The sequence below is a fragment of the Neoarius graeffei genome, chromosome 11 (assembly GCF_027579695.1).
Source record: "Neoarius graeffei isolate fNeoGra1 chromosome 11, fNeoGra1.pri, whole genome shotgun sequence".
In the NCBI taxonomy this organism is placed as follows: Eukaryota; Metazoa; Chordata; class Actinopteri; order Siluriformes; family Ariidae; genus Neoarius; species Neoarius graeffei.
In genome coordinates this window covers 34,380,570-34,398,673 of record NC_083579.1, presented here as the reverse complement: position 1 = coordinate 34,398,673, position 18,104 = coordinate 34,380,570, and the positions used below count along the sequence as shown (strand labels likewise).

The 18,104-nt window shown below is 40.1% G+C and overlaps 1 protein-coding gene across 5 annotated transcripts in view; it reads right to left on the bottom strand.

Moving 5' to 3' along the window:
- Positions 1–15,346, bottom strand: part of tiam2a (TIAM Rac1 associated GEF 2a) — a 232,283-nt gene extending 216,937 nt beyond the window's left edge. For 2 of the 5 annotated variants that reach the window (XM_060933760.1, XM_060933761.1), the window contains exon 1: positions 15,197–15,343. The gene's annotated coding sequence lies outside the window, so the exon portion shown is untranslated. Of the gene's footprint in view, positions 1–2,505; positions 2,617–15,196 lie in introns of those variants that run through there. The other 3 variants (XM_060933762.1, XM_060933755.1, XM_060933758.1) reach the window with 3 other exon arrangements.
- Between the last annotated feature and the right edge of the window lie 2,758 nt (positions 15,347–18,104).

The following is an 18,104-nucleotide window of genomic DNA, read 5'->3' as shown; positions in this document are numbered from 1 at the left end:
AAGGCACATGGAGTTTAGTCCTGCCTTGGCCAGTGCATTCTGAAAGTATGTTTCGGTCTGTAGCCGACAATGCATGTTATTGCAGATCATATCTCTCCACACAAACTAAAGGCGCAGATGCCGACTTTTTCACGGCTTTTTCATGGACTGTAACGGCATTTGCTTATGTAGTAATTTTAATACACAATTTACTCTAATGAAATTATTCAGACACTCCAACGCTCCCCCTAAAAAAAAAATCGGATCTGCACGAGCCGTGAAAAAGGCGCGCCGTTCGCATCCCTGTTTAAACTCATAGGTTAACCGACTTTAACCGGCTAATGAGGCTCAGTGGTCGGTCAAGATTTTTTTTAGTTTTCGCCATCCCTTTGTTGGACTGCTATTATTTTGAACACAAGTGTAAGTGAAATATCGTGATGTGTATTAGGTATCGTATAAACGCCGTACTGTCGATCTTGGCTGAATGAACTCTAATCCAGGCTCTCAGGCAGCAGCTCGGTTTTCCTACTGGATACATGACGGCGTGTCCGCCAGACGTGCGGTAGGGAATTCTGGGTGTACAGGAAGAGGAAGTCTCCCACACCGGTCATTTGCTCGTCTGCTTGCTGTTGGACGGTGGAGCTTTTCCACACCGGTCTACGCTCACCTGCTTTATATAGCTGCTTCTCTCACACTCACACACACGGCTGTCTACATGCAACGCTTCAGCCACAGATAATATAATCTTACACTAAAGAGAGAGAGAGAGAGAGAGAGAGAGAGAGAGAGAGAGAGAGCAATGTTACAGCTGCTGAGCTAAAAAAGCCCTGAAAACGAACCGGCGCTTTGATTTAGATTTTGTCAGAAAAGGTTTAAAGAAAGAAAAAGGGAAACAGATTTGAGTGACAAATTGAAAAACAGTGAAAATCAGAGGCTCTGTTTTGCCTGAGAGGAGGATCTCTTCAGTAGGGAGAGAGAGAGGGGGGGGAAAAAAGAAAGAGAGAGATTTTCTGGTTATGTAAATCCAATTAATATAAAAACAACAACAGCCCAAGAGCTCGTTCTCCATCATATAAAACTAATTATAATCGAAATAAAAATGAGAACCACGTCTATTTCTGCAGCAGGATAAACTTCATACAAAGCGCTGTTTTTATTTGTATGATAAACAGTTTCAAGGAAATAAATGAACTCCGTCGTTACATTTAATGTTGTGGAAGAGCCATGAAACAGGTTATAACTGCATTACAGCAGATATAAACCGCCGTTCCTTCGCCAGCCTCGCTTTCTTCTTTCGAAATTAATGAAACGTGGCTTGTCACGTTACCGAGGAGAAACCGCAAAGACGACGTGTAAACATCTCCGTCCTGAAGATATCAGCAGTTACAGCCTTTACCGCTGACTGTTACGAAGCCTTGACACCGGAGACTCCTTCTGTAAAAGTTCAATAAACACAACTCTCCTTCCTGAAAACTTCACATCAACATGTTTAAAGGTGTCATTCCGCGACAAACCGTTTAATACTTGCTCTTTTTGAAATACCATAGGTCACTCTGAGTTGCATATGCATGCTGCACGTGAAAATGCTCTTCTACCCCCATTCCCTGTATTAGCCTATGAAAGAAAATAGACGGAAAAATGAGCGAATCAGAAAAAGCCCTACGAACTTACATCACTTCGAAAATCAGTAGTCACTCATGGCCTCGCCCATAACCCACTGGAGGCAGCGTCACAGTGCTGTTAGCCAATCAGAAGCGATATGTTTACATGTCATGAATATTCATGAGTAAGAGCTGAAATCCTGTCGTTCTCTCCCCACCCGCTCCTCCACCAAACTAGAACAGCCTGAAACAGGAGCGCCACGGCATTTTTTTCACCAAAACCGGCTCACAGGGCATTCATTCATACTAAAGACCACTGCGCAATTAATGAAAAAACGATGCAATGACACCTTTAAACTTTCTTTTTTTTTTTTTTATTTTATGTGCAGCACCTGCCGTACAAGCCCCCGTGAATGGCCTGTTACTAGCTATAGCAACGATAGCGTATGAATAGCACCCGTGCACTACTATACATACAGATTTTATTTTAAGCTGCACGATTGTCCGAGCTGCTGTTGTAGAAAAGACAATAACACCTTCTGACCAATCAGAGTCGGGAATACAGCAGCGCTGTGGTGGAAGAGATTTGCGATAAAAATAGTGCAGCTCTGGCTCTTTAGTTTATCTTCTCAGAAGGAAGAACAGTCTTTAGGACTCAAATAGCACTGTAATGGCACTTGTGGTTTAAAAAAAAGTGTCTTATTTTTAAAACAGTGTCCTAAGAAAAGAAAATATTTAAACATTCGGTCTGAGGCCACGTCCTCGGATCTAAATTCGCTTGAGCTTCTGAACAAGGTTTGAATAAGTTCAACTGCCTCGTATATATGCGAGCATCAAGCAGCAAAGATGACTCGGTAAATAAGCATTTAAACACAATATCCTGCAGAAACACCACTTCTGAGAGACATAAAGCAATAATAAATACCCCGCGTGTCACTTCAGGGCGGTCATTAAGTGAGCAGCGTTTTGTTCCCACGACGGATCTCTTGGTGCCTAATGGCATGTCTGGGCCTCGCTCCTGCAACCGCGGTGTGTTTGTTCTGTCTCCTGCGCTACGATACACTTCCAGGGGTCTTTGTACTATGGGTGTGTTATTACTGAACCTGACACCGCACCCTGCCATTAGAGAACCTCCCAAACATCACACGGCTCCACCACTACAGCACTGCAACGCCGGAAAGACAGGAGGAGGAGGAGGAGGAGGAGGAAGAGGGATTAGTCTTGTTCCTGCCTGGTGGAGATGATATTTAACACCGCTCACATTTCTATACTCCTGTGACCTTGAAATATTAAAGGGTTCATGCATACAAAGCCTCACTGAGTGTTCAGGACTGGGGTGTGACGTGTGAATGAATTAAACAGATTTATTCGTTTGACTTCGCTGACTAACACAGTGCACATTACTTTATGTCTTAATAAAAACAACACTGCAAAGAAAGTCCAGGCGTTTTAGGATGATCTGTAGACTAAAAAAAAAAAAAACTACAGACCGCAAATGCTGTGTGTATATTTATGATAAAATATAAACAAGTGTTTTACAAAAGCACACAAATACTCCAAAATACAAGTTACTCAAAAGCTGAAAAAGTGCAGAAGCCCATTTCTGCCAAGTAAAAAAAAAAAAAAGGATAATTTTGTTTTCTTTTTTTGGCAGTAGGAATATGCAGAAATTTTGTCACAAATTATCACAAAATTGTGACTGGAGTCAAAAATGTATTCTGAGATAATAAGCCATATGAACTGACGTGATAAATAATACTTCTGAGATAATAAGCAATACTTCTGAGATGATAAGCCGTACTGAGATAATAAGCTGTACTTCTGAGATGATAAGTCATACTGAGATAATAAGCCATACTTCTGAGATAATAAGCTGTACTTCTGAGATGATAAGTCATACTGAGATAATAAGCCATACTTCTGAGATAATAAGCCATACTTTGAAGATGATAAGCCGTACTTTTGAGATAATAAGCCATACTTCTGAGATAATAAGCTGTAGTTCTGAGATAATAAGCCATACTGAGATAATAAGCCATACTTCTGATATAATAAGCCATACTTCTGAGATAATAAGCTGTACTTCTGAGATAATAAGCCGTACTTCTGATATGATAAGCCATACTGAGATAATAAGCCGTACTTCTGAGATAATAACCAATACTTCTGAGATAAGCCGAACTAAGATAAGCCGTACTTCCGACATAACAAGCTGTACTGAGATTATAAGCCATACTTCTGAAATAATAAGCCGTACTTCTGAGATAATAAGCCGTACTTCTGAGATAACAAACCGTGCTGAGATGATAAGCCATACTTCTGAGATAATAAGCTGTACTTCTGAGATGATAAGCTGTATGGAGATAATAAGCTGTGCTTCTGAGATGATAAGCCGTTTTGAGATAATAAGCCATACTTCTGAGATAATAAGCCATACGTCTGAGATAATAAGCCGTACTTCTGAGATAATAAGCCATACTTCTGAGATAATAAGCCGTACTGAGATAAGCCATACTTCTGAGATAATGAGCCGTACTTCTGAGATAATTAGCCGTACATACTCCTGAGATGATGAATAATACTTCTGAGATAATAAGCCGTAGTTCAGAGATAATAAGCTGTACTTCAGAGATAATAAGCAGTACTGAGATAATAAGCCATACTTCTGAGATAATAAGCTGTACTTCTGAGATAATAAGCCGTACTTCTGAGATAACAAGCCGTACTGAGATAATAAGCCATACTTCTGAGATAATAAGCTGTACTTCTGAGATGATAAGCTGTACGGAGATAATAAGCTGTGCTTCTGAGATGATAAGCCGTTTTGAGATAATAAGCCATACTTCTGAGATAATAAGCCGTACTTCTGATAATAAGCCATACTTCTGAGATAATAAGCCATACTTCTGAGATAATAAGCTGTACTTCTGAGATAATAAGCCATACGTCTGAGATAATAAACAGTACATACTCCTGAGATGATAAATAATACTTCTGAGATAATAAGCCGTACTTCGGAGATAATAAGCCATACTTCTGAGATAATGAGCCGTACTTCTGAGATAATAAGCCGTACATACTCCTCAGATGATAAATAATACTTCTGAGATAATAAGCCGTAGTTCAGAGATAATAAGCCGTACTTCAGAGATAATAAGCAGTACTGAGATAATAAGCCATACTTCTGAGATAATAAGCTGTACTTCTGAGATAATAAGCCGTACTTCTGAGATAATAACTAATACTTCTGAGATAATAAGCTGTACTTCTGAGATAATAAGCCATACTTCTGAGATAAGCCATACTTCTGAGATGATAAGCCGTACTGAGATAAGCCGTACTTCCGAGATAATAAGCCATACATACTTCTGAGATGATAAATAATACTTGAGATAATAAGCCGGGCGGCACGGTGGTGTAGTGGTTAGCGCTGTCGCCTCACAGCAAGAAGGTCCGGGTTCGATCCCCGTGGCCGGCGAGGGCCTTTCTGTGCGGAGTTTGCATGTTCTCCCCGTGTCCGCGTGGGTTTCCTCCGGGTGCTCCGGTTTCCCCCACAGTCCAAAGACATGCAGGTTAGGTTAACTGGTGACTCTAAATTGAGCGTAGGTGTGAATGTGAGTGTGAATGGTTGTCTGTGTCTATGTGTCGGCCCTGTGATGACCTGGCGACTTGTCCAGGGTGTACCCCGCCTTTCGCCCGTAGTCAGCTGGGATAGGCTCCAGCTTGCCTGCGACCCTGTAGAACAGGATAAAGCGGCTAGAGATAATGAGATGAGATGAGATAATAAGCCATACTGAAATAATAAGCCATATTATCTGAGATAAGCCGTACTTTTGAGATAAGCCACACTTCTGAGATAATGAGCCATACTTCTGAGATAATAAGCCGTACTTCTGACATAATAAGCCATACTTCTGAGATGATAAGCTGTACTTCTGAGATGAGAAGCTGTACTGAGATAAGCCGTACTTCTGAGATAATAAGCTGTACGTACTTCTAAGATGATAAATAATACTTCTGAGATAATAAGCCGTACTTCTGAGATAATAAGCCATACTTCAGAGATAATAAGCCGTATTTCTGAGATAATAAGCTGTACTTCTGTACTTCTGAGGTAATAAGCAGTACTGAGATAATAAGCCAAACTTCTGAGATAATAAGCCATACTTCTGAGATAATAAGCCGTACTGAGATAATAGGCCATACTTCTGAGATAATAAGCTGTACTTCTGAGATGATGAGCCATACAGAGATAATAAGCCATACTTCTGAGATGATAAGCCATACTTCTGAGATAATAAGCCATACTTCTGAGATAATAAACAGTACTTACTCCTGAGATGATAAATAATACTTCTGAGATAATAAGCCGTACTTCTGAGATGATAAGCCATACGTCTGAGATAATAAGCCGTACTGAGATAATAAGCCATACTTCTGAGATAATAAGCCGTACTGAGATAATAGGCCATACTTCTGAGATAATAAGCTGTACTTCTGAGATGATGAGCCATACAGAGATAATAAGCCATACTTCTGAGATGATAAGCCATACTTCTGAGATAATAAGCCATACTTCTGAGATAATAAACAGTACTTACTCCTGAGATGATAAATAATACTTCTGAGATAATAAGCCGTACTTCTGAGATGATAAGCCATACTTCTGAGATAATAAGCCGTACTGAGATAATAAGCCATACTTCTGAGATAATAAGCCGTAGTTCAGAGATAAGCTGTACTTCTGAGATAATAAGCTGTACGTACTCCTGAGATGATAAATAATACTTCTGAGATAATAAGCCGTACTTCTGAGATAATAAGCCGTAGTTCAGAGATAATAAGCCATACTTCAGAGATAATAAGCAGTACTGAGATAATAAGCCATACTTCTGAGATAATAAGCTGTACTTCTGAGATAATAAGCCATACTTCTGAGATAATAAGCCGTACTGAGATAAGCCACACTGAGATAAGCCGTACTTCCGAGATAATAAGCCGTACATACTTCTGAGATGATAAATAATACTTGAGATAATAAGCCATACTGAGATAATAAGCCATACTTCTGAGGTAAGCCGTACTTTTGAGATAAGCCACACTTCTGAGATAATGAGCCATACTTCTGAGATAATAAGCTGTACTTCTGAGATAATAAGCCATACTTCTGAGATGATAAGCCGTACTTCTGAGATAATAAGCCGTACTGAGATAATAAGCCATACTTCTGAGATAATAAGCTGTACTTCTGAGATGATGAGCCATACAGAGATAATAAGCTGTACTTCTGAGATGATAAGCCGTACTTCTGAGACAATAAGCTGTACTTCTGAGATAACAAGCCGTACTTCTGAGATAAGCCATACTTCTGAGATAATAAGCCGTACGTATTCCTGAGATGATAAATAATACTTCTGAGATAATAAGCCGTACTGAGATAAGCCGTACTTCCGAGATAATAAGCCATACTGACATAAGCCGTACTTCTGAGATAATAAGCCATACTGAGATAATAAGCCATACTTCTGAAATGATAAGTCATCCTTCTGAGATAATAAGCTGTAGATACTTTTGATGTGATAAATAATACTTCTGAGATAATAAGCCATAGTTCAGAGATAATAAGCCATACTTCAGAGATAATAAGCAGTACTGAGATAATAAGCCATACTTCTGAGATAATAAGCTGTACTTCTGAGATGATAAGCCATACTTCTGAGATAATAAGCCGTACGTACTCCTGAGATGATAAATAATACTTCTGAGATAATAAGCCATACTTCTGAGATGATAAGCCGTACTTCTGAGATAATAAGCCGTACTGAGATAATAAGCCATACTTCTGAGATAATAAGCTGTACTTCTGAGATGATGAGCCATACAGAGATAATAAGCTGTACTTCTGAGATGATAAGCCGTACTTCTGAGACAATAAGCTGTACTTCTGAGATAACAAGCCGTACTTCTGAGATAAGCCATACTTCTGAGATAATAAGCCGTACGTATTCCTGAGATGATAAATAATACTTCTGAGATAATAAGCCGTACTGAGATAAGCCGTACTTCCGAGATAATAAGCCATACTGACATAAGCCGTACTTCTGAGATAATAAGCCATACTGAGATAATAAGCCATACTTCTGAAATGATAAGTCATCCTTCTGAGATAATAAGCTGTAGATACTTTTGATGTGATAAATAATACTTCTGAGATAATAAGCCATAGTTCAGAGATAATAAGCCATACTTCAGAGATAATAAGCAGTACTGAGATAATAAGCCATACTTCTGAGATAATAAGCTGTACTTCTGAGATGATAAGCCATACTTCTGAGATAATAAGCCGTACGTACTCCTGAGATGATAAATAATACTTCTGAGATAATAAGCTGTACTTCTGAGAGAATAAGCCGTACTTCTGAGATATTAAGCCATACGTATTCCTCAGATGATAAATAATACTTCTGAGATAAGCAGCCGTACTTCTGAGATAATAAGCCGCACTGAGATAATAAGCCATACTTCTGAGATAATAAACTGTACTTTTGAGATAATAAGCTGTGCTTCTGAGATGATGAGCCATACGGAGATAATAAGCCGTACTTCTGAGATGATAAGCCATTCTGAGATAATAAGCAGTACATACTTCTGAGATGATAAATAATACTTCTGAGATAATAAGCCGTACTTCTGAGATAATAAGCTGTACTTCTGAGATGATAAGCCATACTTCTGAGATAATAAGCCGCACCTGAGATGATAAATAATACTTCTGAGATAATAAGCCGTACTTCTGAGATAATAAGCCGCACTTCTGAGATAATAAGCTGTACTTCTGAGATGATAAGCCATACTTCTGAGATAATAAGCCGTACGTACTCCTGAGATGATAAATAATACTTCTGCGATAATAAGCCGTACTTCTGAGATAATAAGCCGTACGTACTCCTCAGATGATAAATAATACTTCTGAGATGATAAGCTGTACTTCTGAGATGAGAAGCTGTACTGAGATAAGCCGTACTTCTGAGATAATAAGCTGTACGTACTTCTAAGATGATAAATAATACTTCTGAGATAATAAGCCGTACTTCTGAGATAATAAGCCATACTTCAGAGATAATAAGCCGTATTTCTGAGATAATAAGCTGTACTTCTGAGATGATGAGCCATACGGAGATAATAAGCCGTACTTCTGAGATGATAAGCCATACTTCTGAGATAATAAGCCGTATGTACTACTGAGATGATAAATAATGCTGAGATAATAAGTCGTACTTCTGAGATAATAAGCCATACTTCTGAGATAATAAGCCATACGGAGACGATAAGCCGTACTTCTGAGATAATAAGCCGTACGTACTCCTGAGATAATAAATAATACTTCTGAGATAATAAGCCGCACTTCTGAGATAATAAGCTGTACTTCTGAGATAATAAGCCGTACGTACTCCTAAGATGATAAATAATACTTCTGAGATAATAAGCCATACTTCTGAGATAATAAGGAGTACTTCTGAGATAATAAGCCATACGTACTCCTGAGATTATGATTAATACTTCTGAGATAATAAGCCATACTTCTGAGATAATAAGCCACACTGAGATAATAAGCCATACTTCTGAGATAATAAGCCTTACTTCTGAGATGATAAGCCATACTTCTGAGATAATAAGCTGTACTTCTGAGATGATGAGCCATATGGAGATAATAAGCCGTACTTCTGAGATGATAACTAATACTTCTGAGATAATAAGCCGTACTTCTGAGATAATAAGCTGTACTTCTGATATAATAAGCCATGTGTACTTCTGAGATAATAAGCCGTACGTTTTCTGAGATAATAAGCCGTACTTCTGATATAATAAGCCGTACGTACTTCTGTGATAATAAGTCGTACTTCTGAGATAATAAGCCGTACGTACTTCTGTGATAATAAGCCGTACTTCTGAGATAATAAGCCGTACGTCTGATGTAATAAGCCTTATGTACTTCTGTGATAATAAGCCGTACTTCTGAGATGATAAGCTGTGCTTCTGAGATGATAAGCCATACTTCTGCGATGATAAGCCGTACGTACTTCTGTGATAATAAGCCGTACTTCTGAGATAATAAGCCGTACTTCTGAGATAATAAGCCGTACATCTGATGTAATAAGCCACACGTACTTCTGTGATAGCCGTACTTCTGAGATAATAAGCCGTACATCTGATGTAATAAGCCACACGTACTTCTGTGATAATAAGCCGTACTTCTGAGATAATAAGCTGCACTTCTGATGTAATAAGCCGTACTTCTGAGATAATAAGCTGCACTTCTGATGTAATAAGCCGTACTTCTGAGATAATAAGCTGCACTTCTGATGTAATAAGCCGTACTTCTGAGATAATAAGTCAGAATCCTGAGATAAGTCATACTTTTAAAAAGTCAAACATTTTTAAAATGTCAAAATTATGAGAAGTCAAACTTGAGATAGGTCAGAAAACTCCCTGTTAAGATAAGTCAGATGTTTAAAAACCTGTCAAAATTGTGGTATAAGTAATTACTGTGAGAGATAAATCAAGACTCTCAGATGAAGTTAGACTTTTTAGATACTGTCAAAATTGTGAGAGAAATCAGAATTCTGAGATTAAAAAATCAAGCATGAGATGAGTCAGAAAAGTCATTTTTGAGATAAATTAGGATTTTGAAAACAAATCAAATTCTTATACAAATCAGGATTCTGCTTTACAGTCAGATTTTTGTGAAAAGTAAAAATCTTTCAGATAAAATAAGCCTGATATTTGATTAGTTAAAATTTTGACATACTGACACTGATAAAGAACTGTGCCATATTTTTTCTTTCTTGTTTCTGTCTGGCAGGAAAAGGTTTATTTTATTCAGAACTACAAACCAACAGCATCTGAACAAATCAGTCATTTACACCCTGTTTATAGAGGAGAAACCAGCATCACAACATTACTGACAGGAAACACACAATCAACATCCATCAGAAAACAAACTGTAAAAATCAGAAATTGAAAACTGTGAATATACAAATAGGAGACTGTAAAACTCTCATCACAAAACATACATTCACATGACACACACACACACACACACAGGGTTTAGAAGAAATCCAATCGAATCAGAAGGAATTCGATTCATTCGAGTGAATAAAAGAGCCGAATCATTCATTCTCTCTATCAAACTAAAGAATCGAATCAGTAAAACAGAGCTGGGTTTTTTGAGTGGCATCAAAAAATAAAAATAAAATAAAAAATCAGAACAGGGTTTTAAACGGCACATCTTGGGTATATTTAGGAGCGAGATCAATGCAATTCTCTTACTTTATATTAAACTTTGGTCAAATATCTGTCATATTTTGTGCAATTTTTTTCCCTTGCGCAATACCAGAAAAATTCAGTTGAAATCAAGCCATTTGAGGCGAATTGGTCCGCCTCTGAAAAAACTTGGCATGTGGATTTCCCAGCAAACATTGATTTTCGTGACGTCGTGTGCGGGACGCCTCCCTCTGAATCCTACGCCAGCGCTGGTTTGTTTATGAGAAAACGACCTGGTGGTTTTCTGCAAATTTCTTCAACGTTATCGCGTAATTATTAAAATGGTGAACAGATGTATCGTAGGAGCGTGTAGCAACACCAATCTTGATGGGATTAGTACTCATCGTTTCCCAAAAGACCGGACAATGAGAGAGAAATGGGAGTGCGAGGCACCCGGAAAAACTGGCAACATGCAACATCATATGCGGGGCTCACTTCATAAAGCCCGACGACTTTGAGAACTATTTGCAGTGGGAAATGGGCTTCAAGAAGCAACTTGATCTGAAAAAAGACGCAGTTCCATCTGTTAGAATGCCCAAAGCAACACCGTCTCTATTTGTGTCAGCGTCACCAAAGGAGCCAGCCGTGTTCGTCTCCCCTGACAGAAGGCGAAGTGCCGCATCCACTGTTACCCCTTTTCCACCAAATCAGTTCCAGGGCTGGTTCGGGGCCAGTGCTGGTTCACAACTCGTTCAACTTGCGAGCCAGCTGAGAACCAGTTTGCTTTTCCATAGTTCTGGGTGCTAAGGGAAGCCACGTCATTACGTCGCTGTACACGTTAGTTACATCGCTGCATTTGCATAAACCTTGGTGCGAACATCGAAGCAACAACAACACGGAGAAGAAGAAGCAGCAACAACACGGAGAAGAAGAAGCAGCAACAACAACAATAATGGATGACTTCACGTTTGTACAGCTGCTGCTTCTGGCTTTATGGTGCTTCATTGGGATCAGAAAACGGCAGATCCAATATGTTTGTGTTGATCGACAGGTGGACGGCGATTACGTTCTAGGAGACAGGTAATAACCTAATAACGTTTTGACTCTTACTTACACTGAATATTGCCCCTTTTCCACCAAAGCAGTTCCAGGGCTGGTTCGGGGGCAGTGCTTAGTTTGGAACCGGGTTTTCTGTTTCCAATGACAAAGAACTGGCTCTGGGGCCAGAAAAACCGGTTCCAGGCTAGCACCAACTCTCTGCTGGGCCAGAGGAAAGAACCGCTTATGTCTGCGGGGGGGCGGAGTTGTTAAGACCAACAACAATAACAAGACCGTGAAAGATCGCCATTTTTAAGTGACGAGAAGCAGCAGCTGTACAAACGCGAAGTCATCCATTATTATTATTATTATTATTATTGTTGTTGTTGTTGCTGCTTCTTCCATGTTGTTTTTGCTTCGATATTCGCGCCAAGGTTTATGCAAACGTAGCGACGTAACTGACATATATAGTGACGTAACTGACGTATACAGCGACGTAATGACGTGGCTTCCCTTAGCACCACGAGCTATGGAAAAGCAAACTGGTTCTCAGCTGGCTCGCAAGTTGAACGAGTTGTGAACCAGCACCAGCACTGACCCCAAACCAGCCCTGGAACTGATTTGGTGGAAAAGGGGTATGTGAGATGGTTATGTTAGCCTTTGTTATGGGTTAACGTTAGCCGGTGTTATGTCGGCTTTGGCGGTCTTGCTATTGTTGTCGGTCTTAACAACTCCGCCCCCCGCTGACGTAAGCGGTTCTTTCCTCTGGCCCAGCAGAGAGTTGGTGCTAGCCTGGAACCGGTTTTTCTGGACCCAGAGCCAGTTCTTTGTCAGTGGAAACAGAAAACCCGGTTCCAAACTAAGCACTGGCCCCGAACCAGCCCTGGAACTGCTTTGGTGGAAAAGGGGCATAAGGCCTTCGAAGCCGAGGACCAAGCAGAGCCGAGAAAAAGACCAAGAAAATCGGCAATTCACAAGTTGACTGTTGCCAGGGTAAGAAATAAGAGAGACTATACTCTAAATTAGGTGTTCCTGTGTTTGTCTCTCAGCCTGCTGGCGGATCCGCATGTGGCGTCACAAATCTGGATCAATCTGGCTCCAGACTCCCTTGGGATTTTTCCAGACGCGTTTTGTTATTTTATTTTATTTTTTCTGCTGTAGACAGATGGCCTTGTGCAAAATTACCCTTCTGGATGAGTGTGTAAAGGGACATGCTTTCATATACACTACCGTTCAAAAGTTTGGGGTCACTCTGAAATGTCCTTATTTTTGAAAGAAAAGCACTGTTCTTTTCAATGAAGATCACTTTAATCAGAAATGCACTCTATACATTGCTAATGTGCTAAATGACTATTCTAGCTGCAAATGTCTGGTTTTTGGTGCAATATCTCCATACACAGTAAAAATCATAGTGTCAATTTTACTCTTTAAGAGTTGAATTTAACTCTCTGTCAGATAACATTTGGTCCCACTCAAAATCAGTGTAAAATTTACTCTATAGCCAGTGTAAGATTTTTAGAGTTAATTTTACTCTATTTTGTGTCAAAATTAACAATGAAGTGTGTAAAAATATTTAACACTATAGATAGTGTAAGATTTTCAGAGTTAATCTGACTCTATATTGTATTTTCGCGGGGAATCATCACCCTGCAGAGTAGATTTTGTCGTTGTGTGCAAGTGGGAATTAACTCTCACTTCTGACACTACCATTTAGACGATTTTACTCTGCATAGTGTTATAACTACTCTATCCAGAGGAAAATAGGTTTACACTGCAATATTGACACTCCATTTTTTACTGTGTAGGTGTATAGAGGCCCATTTCCAGCAACTCTCACTCCAGTGTTCTAATGGTACAATGTGTTTGCTCATTGCCTCAGAAGGCTAATGGATGATTAGAAAACCCTTGTACAATCATGTTAGCACAGCTGAAAACAGTTTAGCTCTTTAGAGAAGCTATAAAGGAGCAATTCCAGCGTTATGGACGTGACAGTTGAACTCAAAATGGCAACAAATGACCCAGTATATGTTTTATTGTCTCCCAGTATTTAAACAGGTGTTGCATATTTTAAGGCTGTACCATACTGGAGAAGTGATAGAACAAGAACAATTCCCATAGTACATCTAGGGCATGCCAGAAAATGGCAATAAAAGATGCGTTATGGACGTGACAGAAAAAGTATCACTTTTCTTGGGTGACTGTACGTTTTTATCAAACTCTGTGAAATTGTAAACCTAATGTCGAAATGGAGATATCCATTTGATAGAGGGGTCCAAGGTGAATATTAAAAAATCTTTGTTTAAAATATTTTGTATTTCATGCAGAGTTTCGGAAGGAAAAGTCAGCGTTATGGATGTGACGAAATTCCGTTATGGATGTGACGCGTCTGAAATAGACATGGCATATGTTTAGAAAATCAGCAATTTAACCACCATAACCCTTTGAAAAACTCTCTAAATATCAGCTAAAACTATCAAAGTTCTTAAATAATATTTTGGATGGCTACTGTTTTGCTGTTTTGTGGATTTTAGCATACATTTCTGTGGCTTGTGGCAATAATATAGAATTGTACATGATCAAAGTTGATTTTAGCTTGGGGTTTACATTATAAGAAAGAAAGACTGACATATTAAGGCAAAGGGAACAATTCTTGTGACAAATTGGTTCAACTTATTCACATCTGTAAAATACAGGCCTAGGCGATATCTCCCGGAGTGGTTTTGATGTATTACATGTTGCTTTATTTTTGCATGGTGAGGTTGACATTTACATGGAATTGCCCAAAACTGACCTTCCTTTGAGCAGATTGAGTTTCTCAAGCATCACATTTGTGGGGTCGATTAAATGCTCAAAATGGCCAGAAAAATGTCTCGACTATATTTTCTATTCATTTTACAACTTATGGTGGTAAATAAAAGTGTGACTTTTCATGGAAAACACAAAATTGTCTGGGTGACCCAAAACTTTTGAACGGAAGAGTAAAAAAAAAAAACATGAAATTAGTCCAGATAGAATATGCACTTTAATTTAAAATTTAAAACAAAACAGTTTAAAACCGACTCGTTTTAAACCCAATTAATTCAGTTTAATTAGTTTATAGTGTGTTCTGAGCGCTGCATATTAAAATAAAGGACAGTTAAGACAATAATAAACATGTATTAACGAGCACTCGGGTGAGAGTTTCATCACAATAATGCTAGTTTTGTTTAAATTCTGTGTTCAGAACAAGAAAAGAAAAACACTCTGAATAAACTTCCAGCTCGGTTTTAACCCCAACTGCTGCTTTATCAGAGAAATAACTCAACTTTACTCACCTAATACACTCCAGTTCGAGAGGAAAAACAGATTTAAACCTCCTGAATGTCTTTATTTCGTGGTTTTGTCGAAGCTCAGCTCTCTCTCTCTCTCTCTCTCTCTCTGTCTCCCTGGCGACACTTCCGCACAGCGCGTGAACTTTCTCTCATCTCTCTCACTCGGACGAGCGCGAATCCTCTGACCACGACTCCACCCACGAATGATGGACAGCTCCATCAGCCAATCAGAATGCAGCAGGCTCAGCGCTCATTAGCGTATGAGTGAAGGAGAGCCGGGTAAGGAGCAGGCGCTTGTGAAGGTGATGCGGTGTGATATATTGAGGTTATTACACCGTGGCGCGAAAATAGGAAGCTTATCTGAGAGTGGTATTTTTTAATAAATATTAGATTACATTACAGGGCATTTTGCAGATTCTCTTATCCATATGACGAGTGCGAAAGTCAGGGACATGAAGTGCTAGACAAGAAAGTTGAACAAGTGACAGAATAACACTTAGTGGTGGAGCAGCGATACACCGACACTCAGCAAACAGCCAAGCAGCTATACAAAGTACAACTATCCATCCATTATCTGGGTCGCGGGCAAGCTGGAGCCTATCGTGGAGGTCATCGCAGGGCCGACACATAGACACAGACAACCATTCGCACTCACATTCACACCTACGCTCAATTTAGAGTCACCAGTTAACCTAACCTGCATGTCTTTGGACTGTGGGGGAAACCGGAGCACCTGGAGGAACCCCACATGCAAACTCCACACAGAAAGGCCCTCGCCAGCCACTGGACTCGAACCCAGGACCTTCTTGCGCTAACCACTACACCACCGTGCCACCTCAAAGTACAACTATCTATCCATCTCATTATCTCTAGCCGCTCTATCCTGTTCTACAGGGTCGCAGGCAAGCTGGAGCCTATCCCAGCTGACTACGGGCGAAAGGCGGGGTACACCCTGGACAAGTCGCCAGGTCATCACAGGGCTGACACATAGACACAGACAACCATTCACACTCACATTCACACCTACGCTCAATTTAGAGTCACCAGTTAACCTAACCTGCATGTCTTTGGACTGTGGGGGAAACCGGAGCACCCGGAGGAAACCCACGCGGACACGGGGAGAACATGCAAACTCCGCACAGAAAGGCCCTCGCCGGCCACGGGGCTCGAACCCGGACCTTCTTGCTGTGAGGCAACAGCGCTAACCACTACACCACCATGCCGCCCTCGGCGTGAAATATTGGGAATTATAATCCATACAGGACCCTTTTCAATGGAATAAAAACGTGTTCTATTCCCTTACTAGCGGGTTTCATTCATTTGGTTCGATAGCATGCAGTAGTGTTATATCGCTTATCCTACGTGTATTGCATCACTCTACCCAATGGAGAATGAGCGTTGAATATGGTTTATGATACTGCATGGTTGTCAAAACATAAAACTTCCATACTAGTGAGTGACTGTGACAATTTGTAAACAAACATGGCAGCCAGGTTTGCTTCGTTAAATACAGAAGGTTTTGAGAGAATTTTGAAAGAGAAAGACGCGTTAAACACTCGAAAGGCTTTTTTTGGTGGTATATCAGATATATTCCATTCAGCTAACTAGTCTTTGACTCGCTCAGTATCATGCTAGCTGAATGGAACATATCTGATATACCATCAAAAAAAGACAGCCAATATTATTTAAATATGTCACTCAGATCCGCGATGTATTTCATATGAAAAATACACAAGTTTTTCAACATGAGACGATAAACTTCATATCTTCAAGCCAACGTGTGATTTTCTTTTTATTATACACTCAAAAAAAGGAAACTGGCTTGCTGTTACATTTACGTTTAAGTGTAGCATGTATTTTCTATGAAAGAAATTCATGTTTCCAAGCTAAATATGATTAAATCGTGTAGCAATTGCATGAAATTCAACAACCTCACATGAATTAGATTAATTCACGTTAAACTGAACCCAGGCTATCTAGTTTCAGCGCATAACTGGGAAAATCAAGGCCATTATCACAGAAGATATTGCGAGAGGAGAAGGATAATAAAATAAGGGAAGCAGTGTGCTCTATTATTTATTAGTTTTTCATTAAAAAATGGAGGCACAAACTATTTTTTTTTTACTTTTGTGTTGTTTGCAAGGGATTGCCAGTGTTAATTATTTGTGCACTATCATTGCCTATTTTGGGAAACAATTTTATGGCAACATTTTTTGTTTGTCTTGTGTTAGGTTTCCACTACTGACACCAAACAAGCCGTGAACTTAACACTTAACCTGCAGTCATTTGGCCCTTTTCCACTACCCTTTTTCAGCTCACTTCAGCTCGCTTCAGCTCACTTCAGCCCGACACGGCTCGCGTTTCGACTACCTCAGAGCAGCACGACTCAGCTCGCTTCAGCCCTGCTCAGCCCCCAAAACTCGCACGGTTTTGGAGTGGGGCTGAAGCGAGCCAAACCGACCTGAGTGAGGCTAGGGGCGTGAGCAGACACTCCCCTGTGCACTGATTGGTGAGGAGGAGTGTCCTCACATGCCCACACACGCCCCGCGAACACGCTGGGATCTGTAAACACCGTAAACCCGGAAGAATAATAATTACGAATTACGAGAATTTCTGAAGCCTTATGCGCCTCGCCTCATCTATACGCTCTTGCCAGTATCTGTTGGCGTTGTCGGTGACAACAAGCCACAGCACCAAGACCAGCAACACTAACGACTCCATGTCCTCCATGTTTATTGTTTACTCTCCGGGTTGTGAAACTACCGCTTAAAAGGTCACTGATGTCACTGTTTGCGCCGCCTAACGACATCACGTGACGTCCACCCACTTTCGCTAACTCCACCCAATGTGTCCACCCACTTCCAGCCAGCACGGTTCAGCGCGGTTGTAGTCGAAATGCAACTCCAACAGC